Genomic DNA, 16,978 nt, shown 5'->3' on the forward strand with positions numbered 1-16,978 from the left:
GCTGGCATAAAAATCCCAAAGACAGCACCCAGTGTCAGCTAGTCCACAGCTTCCCTTCCTAGTCCCCATCTGAATTCAGAACTGGCAACTTCTTCAAGCTGTTGTTCTGCCCTTTCATATATCAGAAGGGTCTTAATTCCCAACTCTGACTAGGATGATCTGTTATCCAAATTTGGAGAAGAAGGTTCCCAGCTATAATCATGTCATCTTTTGACAGTAATTTCTCTTGAAGCAGATGCAGCAGATGAGCCTGGATAATGAGAAAACCTTACATTAAATGCATGAGAGATCAGATATTTTTAAAAAAACTTCTGATATGAAGGACCAGTTCTGCACTTCTAGAATAATGTGCATATTGCAAATTATCTTCTGGATTTCACACTTGTTTGAATTTTTCAGTGCAGCTCTCAGCTTTTAGAAAGTACCAAAATTATTTTCTGAATGCATATTTTGGCATAAAATATGTTTAGAAATGAATAGTTTGGGATAAACCACATTTATAAAAGAACATCTTTGAACATAGATTTTGCATTTCACATGTTAAAACACTCATATAAATCCACCATTTCTTGCAACTTTATTTTTGTTAAATTCACAGATTAACACAGTATGTGATAAGTTTGGACATGCATACATTTAAACTGAAATGGACTGGAAGTAAGTATCAGGACAGCCCTAGCCATAAGTCTAATAAAGGATGATTTCGTAGTTCCATGTTGATTTCTCATGCCGATTCCTCATTTTTTTGCATTGTACAAGTTAAGAACCCATGTCAACATCTTTAAAAATAACAGCAGGCAGTCCATAGATTCTCACAAAATAAGCAAATTAACATAGAAATGAAAAAAAAATCATTAAGAATTATGCAACCTGAACTGTAAAGAAGCAGGTGCTTCTTGAGTTTGTCTAATTCATGTGGCAGCTACCTGGGTTGTCAAATGATCAGTTGTCACTGTTAGGACTTAAAACCAAAGAATTAGCAGCTGTGGTTTACAGAAAGTTTCAACTCATCAGAAAAGAAATGAAGGAGGGGTTCTCCTACTGCAGTGCAGGGACTATATATATATCAAAAACAAATGAAACATGGAAAAGAGAATGAAGAGATATGGGCCTCAGTCAGATCACAGCAAAGTGTGCCACTTATATAACAGCCCATAGCACTTAAAGCACTCTCTGGGTGGTTTACAATTCAATTATGCAGGCTACACGTTGCCTGTCCCCTTGGGTACCCCATCTACTGACCTCAGAAGGATAGAAGGCTGAGTAAACCTCAGGTTGGCTACCTGGGATTTTATCCAGTCAAGTGCAGAGTTTTGGCTGCAGTACTGAGGTTTAACCACTGCACCATGAGGTTCCTAAACCTATACCATATCTAGCTGAAGCTCTGGATGAACAGTATTTTTTTACACCAGTAGAAATCATTTAAAGTTGCAGTCAACTTTTCCTTTGGGAATGAGAAGTAGGTCAAGATAGGGCATCTATATTACAAAAAAAACAAAACAAAAAACAAACAAAAAACCCAAAAAACCTACAACCCCATTATTTGATGTATGAACTAAGCGAAGACATTGTGAAGCAGAGACTTCTTAATTTATCAACCATTTTCCTTTTAGCCCATGCCTGTGGAAAAACTCTTCCAGTCTTGTTATAGCCAAACTTTGTACTGTATTGCAATAACAGTTACTCAGGGAATTTGATGATCAAAATCTGACAAGACTCAGTGTCCACTAATATGATAATCTAGGATTTTAATACTTTTTTTCTTATTATTCAAAAGTGATGTGTTACATGCCCACACATCAGAGCTTAAACATAGCCAGAACCTTGCATATATATGTATTTAAAAATTGTTTTCCACATCAGGATACAGATCTGAGGCATGAAAAATGATGACAATATCTGAGGGAAACTGCAGCCACCACATATAAAATGGGGGCACTGCTTTGTCAGGAATTCAAATGTATCTTACTCCTATGCATTCTTATTCCTTCCCTTTATTTTATGTCCATATACGTATTAGCAAATATAGGGAACTACCCGTTCAGCTTAGGGTCTTTGTACTAAGAGGCACATAGAGCGATGGATAATGACACCCAACATGGTGGCCTCCTTTCAAGGCATATTTCAGTCTCTTTGTCCTGGCCAACAGTTAGGGAACTGCTGTACTGGGAGAAGAGGCTCAAATCAACATAGCCATTCTGTAATATGGAAATTACATTATCTGTGTAGAATGTACACTCAGGTTTTATTTCTGAAGGATCTGAAACAAGATTTCTTTCTAGTTTTGATTGGAAGGAGAAACTTAAACATACTTTTTGTTGTCACCTGAGGATCAACCTAGAGAATACATTTAGCACATTTTTAGAAGACATGCTACTTTAAGTGGTGAAAAACATTCATTTGTCACTGCAAATGATTTTATCCAGTTATGTGTCTTGCATCTGGTTTGTAGTTCATCATTTTAGGGTACACATGGCTTTAATTGGCAGGTCTTATTGTTTGTTTGCTCTGAGGAAATCCTATTGTGAATGGGAAAATGGTTAATCACAAAGAATGTACATAACCTTTAATGTCTAATTTGAAACATGGAAATCATCCCCTTGTTTTTTTCACATATAGTGCATGCAGGTAATCATATATGCGAGATAAGATCTCTTCAGGATTTTAGAGATATGCCAAATTAAATAAGGGAAGAGAGGCACCTAGAAAGAAGACCATATGCAATCAAAAATATGCAATGGGAAACGTGCCTATCCGCTCTTTGTTGTTGTTTAGTCATTAAGTCATGGCCGACTCTTCGTGACCCCATGGCCCAGAGCACACCAGGCCCTCCTGTCTTCCACTGCCTCCCGGAGTTTGGTCAAATTCATGTTGGTAGCTTCGATGAAACTGTCCAACCATCTCATCCTCTGTCGTTCCCTTCTCCTCTTGCCCTCACACTTTCCCAACATCAGAGTCTTTTCCAGGGAGTCTTCTCTTTTCATGAGATTGCCAAAGTATTGGCGCCTCAGCTTCAGGATCTGTCCTTCCAGTGAGCACTCAGGGTTAATTTGCTTTAGAATGGATAGGTTTGTTTTCCTTGCAGTCCAGGGGACTCTCAAGAGCCTCCTCCAGCACCACAATTCAAAAGCATCAATTCTTTGGCAGCCAGCCTTCTTTATGGTCCGGCTCTCACTTCCATACATCGCTACTGGAAAAACCATAGCTTTGACTATGTGGACATTTATCGGCAAGGTGATGTCTCTGCTTTTTAAGATGCTGTCTATGTTTGTCATCGCTTTCCTCCCAAGAAGCAGGTATCTTTTGTATTTGTATCCACCCTTTACCCCCCCCTTTGTGGCAAAACAGCACAATGTTAAATGTACTCTTTTAGGAGAGTTTATGAACTTTTCTTTTGGAATTTAAAACTCAGCTGCTTCCCATACTCTGTGTTTCACAAGGAGCAACCATCATCCATTGTTTTGACGAGCTGAAGAGACGAGTGTGTCATTCATGTCGATAACGGCATTCAAGAAAACAATTCTACTTAAACTGTGTGGCATCTGTGGAAAGTTATATAGATTAAGTGGTAGAAATGCTCTTTTTCTGAGCTCCTTTGAGGCTTTTATGAAAATGTATGAAGGATCTTCACAGTGTATCTCACTGCATCTTTTCCCTCCATTAATTGGAGGGGGAGGGGGGAATCATGCACAAAACCTGATTTATGTAGGAAAAAATTGAATTTTTAAAAAATTTCTATGATACTCTCTCTTCCTCTCCCAGTACATATATTGCCACATTTGCACAGTCATGCCCTTTTAGTTTCTTTATAATAATGTATATCATGTAGAAGGAATGGTCTCCTTTACGTTACTGTTTAATAACTAAGGATGTTGATTATCTGTCCAATAAGCAAGATTTTAAAGAAGAGAAGAATCAACTCTCACGTTTTTAAAATGCTGTGTTTAAGCATAGAGGGGCCACATGTCTCCCTGCTCAGCTGCTGAGTGATCAGCTACGTGGAGAGGTGGGGAGGTTAGTTCCGCTATTGGCACAATGCAACTGACAACAGCTGTGAGTGCCATGTAGAAAGCTGTAAGTGGACTGGCTGGTTCTAGGGGGAGGGTCCAATTTTTACAGGCACCTGTGATACCGATATTTGTATTTGTATCCCTTGGTGACTGGGTGTGCCAGTTGGCCAGAGCAACTTCCTACAACTGAGACCCATGCAGCCTAGGCCCTATTCCTGTAGTGGCCTAGGCAAAAAGATCTGATTGCGTATATACACTTCTCAGCACTTTTATTGCACAAGGATTGTGATATTAGGTCCCAACCTATGGATGTCGACTGCACCAGGGAGGAAACAGGCCATCTAGCACAAGATAATCTGTCTCTTCTAATACCTTGCACAATGTTTGCGACAGAAAGATGGGGTTGTTGAGATGCAATCGTAAAGGATTTTAATTTGTGACATTTAAATAAAAAATATTCTGTTAGCACTAAACATTCTTTTGAATGTGATATTTACGTTGTTTGATATCTCACTGAATCTCCTGAAATCTGCATTTGTAAGCAATTCACTTTTGGAACAACTATCTGTTGAGAAGAACACCAAGTTTCTGTTAGGACACTTAACGCTCCTGAATGACCTTAAACAAGTCAGATCTCAATAATGATGTGTCATTTCCCCACCCCACCATTTTACCTGCATTTTATCTTCATCTTGTTTTAATTGTTTTGTAAGCTGTCTTGGTTTTTAATTCTAGGGGGAAACAACCACACAATATCATTTTGATTCTGACTTATGGCAACCTTCCCAGGTTTTCTAGGTATAAATTGCTCTGAAATGTGTTCTTGAAGATTTTCATGGCCAGGATCCTATGGTTGTTTTGGGTTTTTTCGGGCTGTTTGACCGTGTTCTGGAATGTTCTCCAGAACATGGCCAAACAGCCTGAAAAACCCACAACAACTATTCTCTGAAATGCTTTATCAGTCTCTCTACCTGAGAGAGCTCTGGCACTGTGCCATTTTCCAAGTTTGCACAGGGGCAGGACACGTAACCCCATCAGCCACACATGCTCCAGGTCAGTGTCGGAAGTCAAACTTCTGGCTCGGCAACAAGGTTCTCCAATCTAGTGAGCTATTCAAGCTGTTCTGGAAGAAAAGCAAACCAAAAATCAAATTGCAAAAAGAGGGGTGGGAGTGGTTTTAAGGGGGGGAAATTGTTAAGTCAAGTGTTGCAAAGGAATGAAAATTAGGCCATAGATCAATTTCCCCCTTCACCCAGAACACCACAAGTAGGGCACCATATTCATGTTTTAGAATGAAGTGTCTTCCTTTTTTTTTTAGCAAATTTTTCTGTAGAAAGAAATAGACATAAACATCAGGAAAAGAAAATGACTTTACCCGCCAATTTAAGCCACATTTTAGAATCCACTATATAAATAAAGCAAACAGTCAACAGCAATATATGGCTTTGAATTTACCATTCAAAATAGACCAACATCTTTTGGATGTCTAAAGAAACCACACTCAAGTCCCCCCACCCAACAGATGGATTTGCTATTGAAGCCTCACTTTAAAACCACAGGTCCTGCATATTGCCTTCCATACGATGTTGGTGTGCTGCTAAAATTTTCTTCTAGAGAAACACACTCCAACATGTGTTCCATCAAAAGAGTGCCTCACTCCAAAATAGTGTGGGCTCATGCTGCGGTCAAAAGTCCTTTATGAATGGCCAGTTTGTCACATGAGATAACTTCTAAGAAGCAGTGAAAGATTGTGGCCATTATTGTGTATAATGGGACGGAGAGAGGGTCAGGATATCTTTAGGGTTAGGGTGACAATTGGACATGGGAGCTTCATATTTTCTCCCTGGGGGGACGAATATGAATCCCACCAGCACAAGTGACCTGGTGATCCATCCCCACTCTGCAGAACCAGCCTGGTCCACTTACTCGGCTCCTTGGCACACACACACACCTGGCATTGGTGACATTGTGCCAATCACGGACGTAGTTCCACTGGCAGTTAACTGCCTTTCCCTTCAGCCAACAACTCCAGTGAGGAGGCAGAAAGACGAGTCTGCCCGCTAAGTTGCTGAGCAGTCAAGGAGCCCAGTAAGTGGACCAGGCTGGTTCTGGAGGGTGGGGAAGGGCCACCAGGGCATGTGTGCTGGACCCTGGGAGACAAATACAAATTGTCTAGTGACAATTAAGAAAATAAAGAGAAAACATTAATTTTCTTTACATCTTCTTTACAGTTGCTTAGAGTAGTAAGTTGTACTAAAATATGTCCATTGAATCAGTGGGGATTTAGTGAGTCAACTTCTCCAGAAATTCCATTTATTTAAATAGACCTACTCTAGTTGCAACTTACTTTTGGACAGTAAGTTGCAACAAGTTGAATCAGTGAATCCTATGAAGGAGTTGATTCGCCTAATTAAGTGGGCCTACTCTGTTGTGACTATGCTAAACAACAGGATTTCAGCTATAGTTTGGTAGATGAGGCTCCTGCTATTTTTGCCGTCAGTTTTGTTTTTCTATAGATGGTCAATCACCTGGAAATCTTTGGATGAGAGAGAGAGAAAAAAGTGGGAAAGTTCTCTCTTAAATCCTGCATCAGTAACAACTGTTGTAGCATCTATTATGGATAAACAGAATTATGCTGCCATTCCTTGCTTGTTGTGATTAAACAGCAGAGTCCAACTATAGAAATCTGGTAGAAGACCCATCAACATTCATCAAATTCATTCAGTGAAGTTATAAATATTTACCACCATCATACCAGAACAACCGTTGGCCATATTGCCAGGGTGTTTTATTTCAGCAGCTGTAAATAAATATATAACTATGTATGGAGAAGGACTTCATTCTTTCCCTGGGGAAAAAAAGGGCCTATAATTTTTTCAGCAGGTTTTTGAAGCTCAAGTTCAAGGAAGTTTTCTGAGGTACAAAGAAGTGAGAAATTATAAAAGAAGTGACCAATAAAGAAACCTTGGATCAAGAGTTGTAAATTGTGACCATCAATTTTAGAGTATTCAGATTATGCTAGGTTAAAATGAAGTCCCCAAGCATGATTGATGAGCAGATTGCCTTCAATAATATACTTCAAAAATAATAAAAAAATACTGCATAATGGGCATTTCTATGAAAGAAATAACATATATACATCATATACATCAACACATATGATATCCATGTATTTGTTACAAAGACACTCAAGGAAATGCACCAATTTGCTATCATCACATCTGGGAATCAACTTTTGAGTGATATATTTTCTGTATGAATGTTCTTGAAACTGATATTGCAACTCAGATGGATACTAAACTTTTCCATGGTTGGTACTGTATGCACTTGACTGCAATAGCATACCCTAAGCCTGAACTGGGCATGGAGGGTGCTTTTTCGATAGGATGTGGAATATTGAGTCAATTGAAGGAAGTTCAAAGTTGCTTTTGGCCTACTTCACTGCTGTATTTGAATATACCAATACGTACGTACAACACTTGATTTGGTTTTGCTTGCTTCTTCTGGGCTATCAACAATTACCACAGAGAGTCAGGGTGTGGAGTTGTGGTGAACTGCTTTTCTCTGGATGTGTTTGGAGGCGGGATGTTGCTGTTTGTCAGAGTTCAGCTGCTGGCCAAATTCTTGATCAGGAATTTTGCTCAGATCTAACTGACAAGTATGCCTTCATATTTGCCTTTTGCATGTATATCTGTTCACTGTTTCTTGGTGTCTGTCAGTTAGGGATGGTACTTCTGTGGTTACAAGAAAGAAAATAATATGAAAGAGGCTGTTTTTTCATACAGTGGTGCCTCGCTTAACGAGCGCCCCGTATAGCGAAGAATCCGTATAGCGATCCCTTTTTGGGGATCGCTATACGGAGCTGCCCCAATCGCCGCACTCGCTTTGCGACGATTGGGGCGTCCGGCGGCCATTTTGGAGCTGCCGAACAGCTGATCGGCGGCTCCAAAATGGCCACCGGATGACCCGAAATGGCCCCCTGTCAGTGTTTTCGCGCCCTCCCCTTGCTTACCGAGGTCGCAAAAACGCTGCGGGGGGCCATTTCGGGTCATCCGTGGCCATTAAAATGGATTAACCTCGCTATGCGGGGCACCACTGTATCTGTGTTCTTTTGTTGATTCTTGAAAAGAGAGCCTCTAAATCATGATTCATACACAATGATGCACATATACAAAAGTCTTGTGTTTTTTCTATTTCCCTCTTTTGTTTAACCTTCCTTTCATGATTTGTAAGTCTAACTTTTCTTTTTACTCTTTGTTTGTCAAATGACCCAATAAATTTTTCATCCAATACCTTTGTATGGGCTAATAGAAAAACATGGTAATGTGACCAAAGAGAGCTGTCAGTGGCCAGTTAGAACACCCTGGCAGGAGGCAGGGACTTTGAATCTGTAGAAAGGCCTGGAATCCAGTGAGGAGTATTCGTTTGTTTCAGGTGAGTGGGATTACTGTGTGCTTCTGAACTCCTAGAGCTCTCCATCTGCTTGTGTTGCCCACCTTCCTGTGTATTTGGCTCTCTCCTTTTAAAATGATTTTTTTGGGGGGGGAATTTTCCTCTCACTTCTTTTGACTATTTTCTCCTGCTGCCTGCCTGATGGACCCTTAAGAAGTGGTACTGGGGGTGGGGAGAATAATTTCCCTATATTCTAATACTTTTAGTTGATGGGGGAGGTTTCATTATATTTGTTGTCTTCATTTCTTTGCTTGCTTTTCTTGGGGTTTGTGTTTGTGGGGCTGTTTGGTTTTTTATTTTATTATTCTTTCCTCTGTGTGTGTGTGTCTGTGTGTGTGTGTGTACTTTCCTGGTTTGATTGATTTTAAAATATTTTTTGGTTAACTTACTCTGCATTTATTCTGTTGAAGACATGTATTTTGCTCAGGTTTTTTGCACGGGCTTCTGTTTGCTTCTGTGGGTGTATGTGGGAAGGGGGTTGATGGTGCCAGTGTGCCACTGGGCTGTGTGAATGTGAAAACATAAACTAGTGCCTGCACCATTTTGACCGTGGTTGTTATTTCCCATGTACTAGTTCCCTGCTTTTGGAGTAGAGTGACCCTCTGGTACCTTGTTTCTCTGCATTTTGGAGGGGTTTTCCAGGCTTTTGTAGGGCTTAGTGGCTGGAAACACGAATGGGGAAGCCAAGAATGAAAGAAGGCAGAAGAGGCTTTCCCTTTTGGGTGTAACAGAAGGAACAGCCCACTAAAAATCTAAAAACAAAAGCGGCATCTGGGATTAAAAAAAAACCGAAATGAAAGAAAAGTGAACGTTTTTGCTATACACAACACATCCCTAGTGTCAACTCAGTTGATTGTATGCTGTACTGTAGTCTGGATTTCATCAGTGGCTTCTTCTGAACAATAAGCTGGAATAAATAATATCTTGATCCTTCAGTGATATTGTACTTGATCCTTTGCATCAGCTAAGGACACATGTTAAACTGGGGGCACAATTGAATTTCATGAGGCTTCTGAGTAGACATGGAAAAGATTTACACTCTAGGTCTCACTTTTCTCCAACAGGTCATATTTACAAGTAACGTGGACATGTCTCAGGTTCCTTTCACATGTGCCATCCTCCATACCTGGTGTGAGGCATTTTTCTTTCTGAAGCATAATAACAAATGGCGTGCTTCCCAAAGTATCTTGCACCTCAAACCAAACAGTTTATTTATGTATTTATTTATTTATTTAAAATCCCACAAGCACATTTCTTCATCCATGCCAATGAATTTGTTGTCATTTGATGACATCCATGATCTATTGCCTGAAATGGCTTCCTCACTCTACCTGCCCATCCCTACCCCCAATTTGTTCCCCTTTAAAGAGAAAAGTGGGAAGATAATATTTCAGCATTTTAATGTTTTGTTAATTTGCCACAGGAAAGTGTTCTCAGATAATGAATTTCGAATTGACTATAGTATTAAAGGAGAAATTCTTATAATGTCTTTGTCTCAGTCTAAGTTCACTTGAGGTGAAAGCTGCTAACTTGGACTGATGTTTCAGAGCAATGGAATATCTGGAAAATCATTCTGGAAAACTGGACAGAGCTGCAGGCTTAAACAGATCAATAATGTTGGTCAGCAGTTCTTAAAGTTATAACAGCACACCACAGGAATAATTTTAAAGTCACTGGGCAAAGCCTGCATATCATGTTCAGTGCTGTGGAACAGGTTAATATTTCCATCTACTTAAATGGAAACATTAAAAGAGGCGCCCTAAAACCCAGGGATACTTCATATCTAGCTTTCAAAGTTTCTTCTTTTAAAAACATTCTGAAAAATATGGACAACTTTGCAAAAGACCACTGCAGTGTTCCAGATACATTTCTAAGAAAGATGTTGGTTTGCATGAAGAGTTCTGAAGTAGAGTCTGGTCACAAATCCTTCACAAATACGTTCTGCACCTCTTTACTCTTTGCAGCAAAGTGCTAATCATTTGGTGATAAGGAGTCTCAGTAGTCCAGTTCTTGCAAAGCAAAGACAAGCTGTTGCACAATTTTTTATTTTTATTGTTCACTGGCGATGATGGCCAGATATTTTGTTTCACACTCCAATCATTCTTTGCCTTTGCAAGGATGATTGTTCTGTGCAAAATAAAGCAATAAATAAAAGGGGAAGGGGAAAAATAGAGCACTAAATAAATGCAAACTGGGGAGGCTGTTGCTTTGTTTCTTTACTGCTTGACAATATACCTTGGATGGGTTATTTGTGTCTCTCCTATTCATTGGTACTGCATATAATTTATATATACAGTACAAGGTTCCAAGTAAAGATTACAGTCAACTGGCTGAAATGGCCAAGGGCCACCTGAGTTAACACTAGGCCTGCTGAAGCTGTGTTGAGCAAAAGCCCTCCAAGCTGAAGCAGTTACTTAACAGTTCTGTTCAGGATTGCAACTTCAATCCCAGCAACTCCAGTTAAAATGGTATTTAGTAGAGATGGGGGTATTCGTATATGAATACAAATACCCCTGCCTAGGTGGCAATAATGAGGGTCCGGTCCAATGGTGCCACTCACTGATCTGCTGCTGCTGCAGGACCCTGCATTAGCATCCTATCATTCTGTTGTTCGTGATCGGTGAGCCACTCATCGATCTGGCAAAGAGACTTGTCATCCCGCGTCCTGTCAGGAGTGGCTAGCTGATTGTGAAGAACAGAGCGATAGGATGCTAGCGCAGAGCCCGTGGCAGCTGCAGATTGGTGAGTGAACCATCCAACACCACGGGAGCGGACCCTAGTTATCTCCACCTGTGCGGGAGTATTCGTATTTCTATATGAATATGAATACACCCATCTCTAGAATTCAGTACTAAGAACTAGGATTAGCAAAACTAACTGTATTTCTGAGAGATCCTGAAAAGTAATACCAGCCTGAGTCAATACCTGGCTTGATTGATTCAGACTGAAAGTAGTGCTTTTCTATACAAGATTTTGAGCCATAGGCATTCATGTTAGTCCTGGTGGCCCCAAAGAGAGTCAAAAACTGCAGGCTGATGGATTGATCTATACCTAATAAGTTTCCTCTTCACAGAAGAAGGTTATTTGTTCAGTCAATGAATCATTTGTTCAAGACAAAGCCACCTAAAGTATTTTGAATTGCAGTTGAGACAGCTCACAATACTATGCCATTCTGGAGAAAATTTATTTGCGCTTCATTTACTCTGAGGACTAGCTCAACTAAGAAGGAACATGGAAATATGAGAGGGGTGGCAGAAGATATAATCTCTAGTAGTGAAAAAGTCCTTATGCTCAAATTTCTGCCAAATATTACTGTAATCAACAAACATATCTAATTGAATGTTTATGCTCAAAACAGGGCATTTAAATAGGTGTTTAACTTTACATTATATTTCTACATTAAAAGCTTTACTGGAATAAAGGTGAAAAATCTCATCCATGATTTTACATCTTCCATTTGTTCCCATTTTGATCTTTGGAGAGAAAGATACAGCTGCAAGAATTTTTGAAAAACCTATTTTTTCTCCTTTATATCTCATCACTTTATTCTTACCCTTCCTTTCCTTTAAAACTCTTTATCAAGATGAGCAATGTAGATCTTTGAATAGGAGGAGAAGTAGTGTTTGTAATATATAGTTCTTTGATGGTCCTGTCACACAGAACAGCTTACTTTTCCATCACCCTCCCATACCTGACTAACATGCCACTGGAAAAAAAACATGGATGCAAAACCTATTAGGTTTAAGTTAGCCACTAACTAAATTGGCCAATTACATTAGAAAATGTCCAATTAATTTATTCCAATATATGAATGCCAGTCTCTGAGTTACTGTGTGAAGGCTGGATTGAACAGATAGTGCCTTCCATTCCTGTTCATTCTTCTACATTTGAAATCCTATGCACATCTCTCTGTAAGTAAGATATCCTAAATTGAGTACAGATTATTTCTGAGTAAACATGAATAGGATTGAGCTGTTAAATGCAGTGTTTTTCCTTGCTCTGCCTTCAGTATAGACTGAAGATGGCAAAGGGACATAAAACCATTCTTCCATAAGGAAAATAAGTTCACACATCTGCCTAATGTTTTAACTTAGTCGTGCAAATACAGTGGAAGAAGTCCTGTTTGTTCTGAGATTTTGCCAGGTTCTCATTCCAGTTTTAAGTTGAAACATCAAGTTTCAGCCAGGGGGGAAAATAACCTTCATTGAATTGCTCTCAGGTTTGCCAGAATCCAAACCCATTCTTACATGATTTTCCTCTCAGAAGAAGCTTTTCTGTCTCCCCGTCAGCATCCATGCATGTCTAAAAGAATTCCCAGGGAATTTGTGCTAGGGAAGCTTCTAAAATGTTGCTTCTCATACCTGGCAGATGGAAGGAAGGAGCCCGCCACCATATAAAACCAGTATTTTGTTCATTTTTTAAAAAATGGACAAAGCTATTATTCTACATATTCCATACATGACACTTTAGAATACAAGATAGAATACTATATTTATAAAAATTTGTTATTTAATTTAGATTTGTATGAGGAGACATTATTAGTTGGAATACAAGCTTCTCATATGCAATTATTTAATATTGATTGATTTTTCTTTATTATAAGTGATGTGAGGTTTCTGTGGTATCTTCCATGTGGAAAGTAATGGAGACTCCTCTTTTTTGCAACCTTTTTCTCACAGTTATTATGCACTGATGCTAGAGTTCTACTGCTAACTCCTGCTATTTTCTCAAAGTCTGAGGTCTTTGCTTGTATCTTTGACCCAAGTGTACAATGCAGAGTGCTAATTCTGTTGTGAAATTGTGGTTTCCTACACCATCATACTGCTTGGACATTGAACCTCCCCTGTGGCCAGTGCTGCAGCACTCAAAATGCCTAGCTGGTGTGTCATCTTCACCGCATTTTTCTTCACTGCTTTCCATTACACACGCCCTTCATTAGTACCATCAATAAAAAAATATCCTGTAACCAGAAGTTAAAGCAGAGAGTTGACCAAGAGAAGTCCTGGGACCACATATAACCCCAAGGCTATTTTTGTGGACCTACACCCATCAGAGTCCCTTTATTCACACACCCTGAAATAAAACTGAATGCTTACTCCTAACCCTGCCCCCACCCCAAGAGCGGCAACTCAACATTTAATTCAATCATAGGGGCCTCAGAGATCACAAGGACACTAGAAAAAATGCCACTTTGTCAATACCAAACTTTCATTCACGTTGGATTTTGGTTCTCCTCTCATACCTCTTTTTTGTCCAGAAGACTGTCCTTCGGGCCTTAAAGACTCACAAGTTTTATTGGCACCAATTTTCACATAATTTAGTCCTCTTCTTGCTGACTAAATAGCTCAATGAGTTAGAAAAAAGTTGAGAGTTTGATTCCCCAGTGTGCATCCTAGGAGAAAAGCCAACCTGTATGTGGCCTTGGACAAACCGCACAGTCCCAGAGCACCCCCAGAAGAAAGAAATGGTAAATTATTTCTGAGTTATACCTTGAAAACACTAGAAAGGATCACCATAAGCCAGAATTAACTTGACAGCACATGATGATGATGATGATGATGATGATGATGATGATGATGATGATGATGATGATGATGATGATGATGATCTCTATATGAACCTCTATATGAAGTCATATGGAGCTTTCCTAATTATTTTTTATTAGTTTATTTATTAGTTTTATTTATATGCCACATTTCTCATGCACACTTTGCTGCAACAGATGCAGAGGGCAGTGAGGGGAGACCTCCCTTTGGCCAACAAAGCAAAAGATGTGGCAGCTTTTCTCCCTCCCAGCCAACCAGCCCTACTTGCTGCTTGAGTGCAAACACAGGCTTTGATGCTGCCACCACCGTTACTGTGGGTGATCATGAGGATGCACACATTGAAATACAAAACATGTGACTTTAACTTGGTTTATAAAGCCCCAAACCCACTCCCCCTTTAATTCTGAGGTGTAGCTGGCAGTAAATAAAGATGTGAACAATATTTTTTGAAAAAGAGTTCTCGTTCCTGGAGATTCTCCAAGTCTTTTCATGCCAGGTCTTCTCACTGAGATGTCTCCATATACCAACAAGATTTCTTGACTTTTTTGTGAAAATAAGATCCTGGTGTTTTTTTTCTTTCTTAATTATTAAATTTCCATTGCTCCTGAGCTGGCCTCTGAACTGAGAGTAATGCTCATGGCATGGTTCTTTTGTTCTGATGCAAATATTATCCTGCTTGCATAAATATCTCACTATCAGTGCAAAGACAGTTGTCATTTTAGCCAAAAATGGAAGCTTCTCCTTGGATTTTAGCACATTGCAGGGGATGTTGCTGTATGATAAAGAACACAACACAGCCTATGACAGATGGAGTAGAACCTGCAACAAGATGACGGGCTGTAGTGAACACCCTGCACCAATGGGAGTGGTTGGGAGGCGGAGACAGAGAAAGAAGAAGGGAGGGGTGAGTTCAGTGAGAGACAGAGAAGAGAGATAGTTTGCGTTTGAAGTAGAGAGAGTGTTTAAGGAGTGATTAGTCAGAGTGTGACCTGTATTAATTAAGATAGAAGAGGTTAAAATAAAATACTGAAGCTTTGTGTAACTTTAAAAATGTGCTTAAGAACTATTCCTAAAACAACTTGCAATCAATAAACCTGTTCCTGTTTAAAAGTTCAGTACTGAATGGACCTCAGTCTTTCATAGGAAATATAGGTTGATAAAGAGATCAGCTGGTGGCAGCGTATTAAAGGGCATGTTGGGATACCTTCATGAGCTCTGTGTTTGGTGAAACAAACAAGGACCATGGGATAAACGCCACACAGGCTTCAAAGAAGACAGCAGTGTTTAAAAAGTCAAGCACTATTTCTTCCCCCAATTCCCAAGATCCAAGTAAAATATCATTGGCATAGCAGAGGAAGGTGGTAATTGGAGGCTCCAGGTTCTCTTGTGGAAAAATCCCATTGTCTCAAAATGGAAAGTCCCATCCTAAGCAGGAAGCTCAGCCTTGTGCATGTGTTTTTTGGGGGCTGAGTGGGGCCATTTCCTTCCCTGTGGGTAAAGAAAGGTGTCTCCATTAAAGACTGAAGGATCTTTATGAAACTACCTAGGCTGTATTACAAGTTGGTCTCATGGTGGTACATTCTAAGAACATGTTTAGAGGTCAGCAGCACTAAACATAAGAGAAGGTACAATAATATACCTGAGCATAAGCAGAATGCTTCTCTCCATTTAGAACATACTGTATGAGACACTTTCTCACATCAGGGTCAGGCAACTCCAGTCATTTCACTCCTGCCTGCCTCCTTACCTTTGAATGTGTGTGTATCTCTCTCTCTCTCTCTCTCTCTCTCTCTCTCTCTCTCTCTCTCTGTGTGTGTGTGTGTGTGTGTGTGTGTGTGTGTGTGTGTGAATACCCACTTTTGTCCCAAGTCTGCCCACTATGATTTTTTTTGCCTTCTACCCCACCAATTACAAAATGTCTCATATTTGAATTAGAAAGCAAAGATTCCAGATCTGGAAGTATGGCATCTGGGAAGGATTGGAAACAGGTTTCAATCAAACTGTGATTATTTTCTCTTTAGAAATTAAGTGCAGAATACGGCAACATCTGTAGAATCATCATCATCATCATCATCATCATCATCATCATCATCATCATCATCATCATCATCATCATCATCATCTTAAAACTGCAGAGATTGAAGGGCCCCTATGGATCATCGAGTCCAGCCTCTATCAGGGAGGCCCAGTGGGGCATCAAATTCCCAACCTCTGGCTGCACAGCTAAATCACTAAATCCAATATATTTAACATGGACATTTTCTTATCTCTTGTGAGAAGTTTCCGCCATAATCATGAGGTATAATGGAACTAATGGCAAAAAAGTGCTTTTTTAAAAAAAATGCTAAAGTATACTAAGAAGCAAAGCTGTCAGTGAAGCATTATTGACTATATTAACTCATCTGAATGAACAATGCCAAGGATTTGTGTTCTGTTTTGAAAAGCCTTTCTAACACCCCTTGATTGATTTGAGCCTGATCGTTATTAAGATGTCTGTTGATTCTCCAAATTTTCTTGTTTCTTTGGTTTTTTTATTAAGGAGAAAAAAAGATTTAAAGCCCATTTATATTCAATATTTACCATGTACTCAAACTAGAATTGAGGGGGATTGTGTGCTTGAATCTGCTGAGAAGCAAGAAGAACTGACTTTTTTTATTGCTTAGGGTGAAATGAGTGAAATTAACAAGGAGAATAATCCACAGAGAAAGAATGTGTGACATTGATTGTCATGTGGATTTGTATGCAGCAGTGTGGGAGAGATAACTGCAAGGATTTACTACCATTATGTTATGGCGCTATTAGAATACTGAGCTGGGGGAGGAGGAGTCGAATGACTCAAACATTCGGGGTGTACTATATGATGGGGAAAGGCCTTTGCTGTGGGCATGGCTGTGTTCACAATAACCCAGGTTCACTTTATGGATTATACAAGCAAGACCTTTGCCTGAAATTCTAGATTTTTAGTGCTAC

Source organism: Pogona vitticeps, chromosome 2 (assembly GCF_051106095.1).
Source record: "Pogona vitticeps strain Pit_001003342236 chromosome 2, PviZW2.1, whole genome shotgun sequence".
Taxonomy (NCBI): Eukaryota; Metazoa; Chordata; class Lepidosauria; order Squamata; family Agamidae; genus Pogona; species Pogona vitticeps.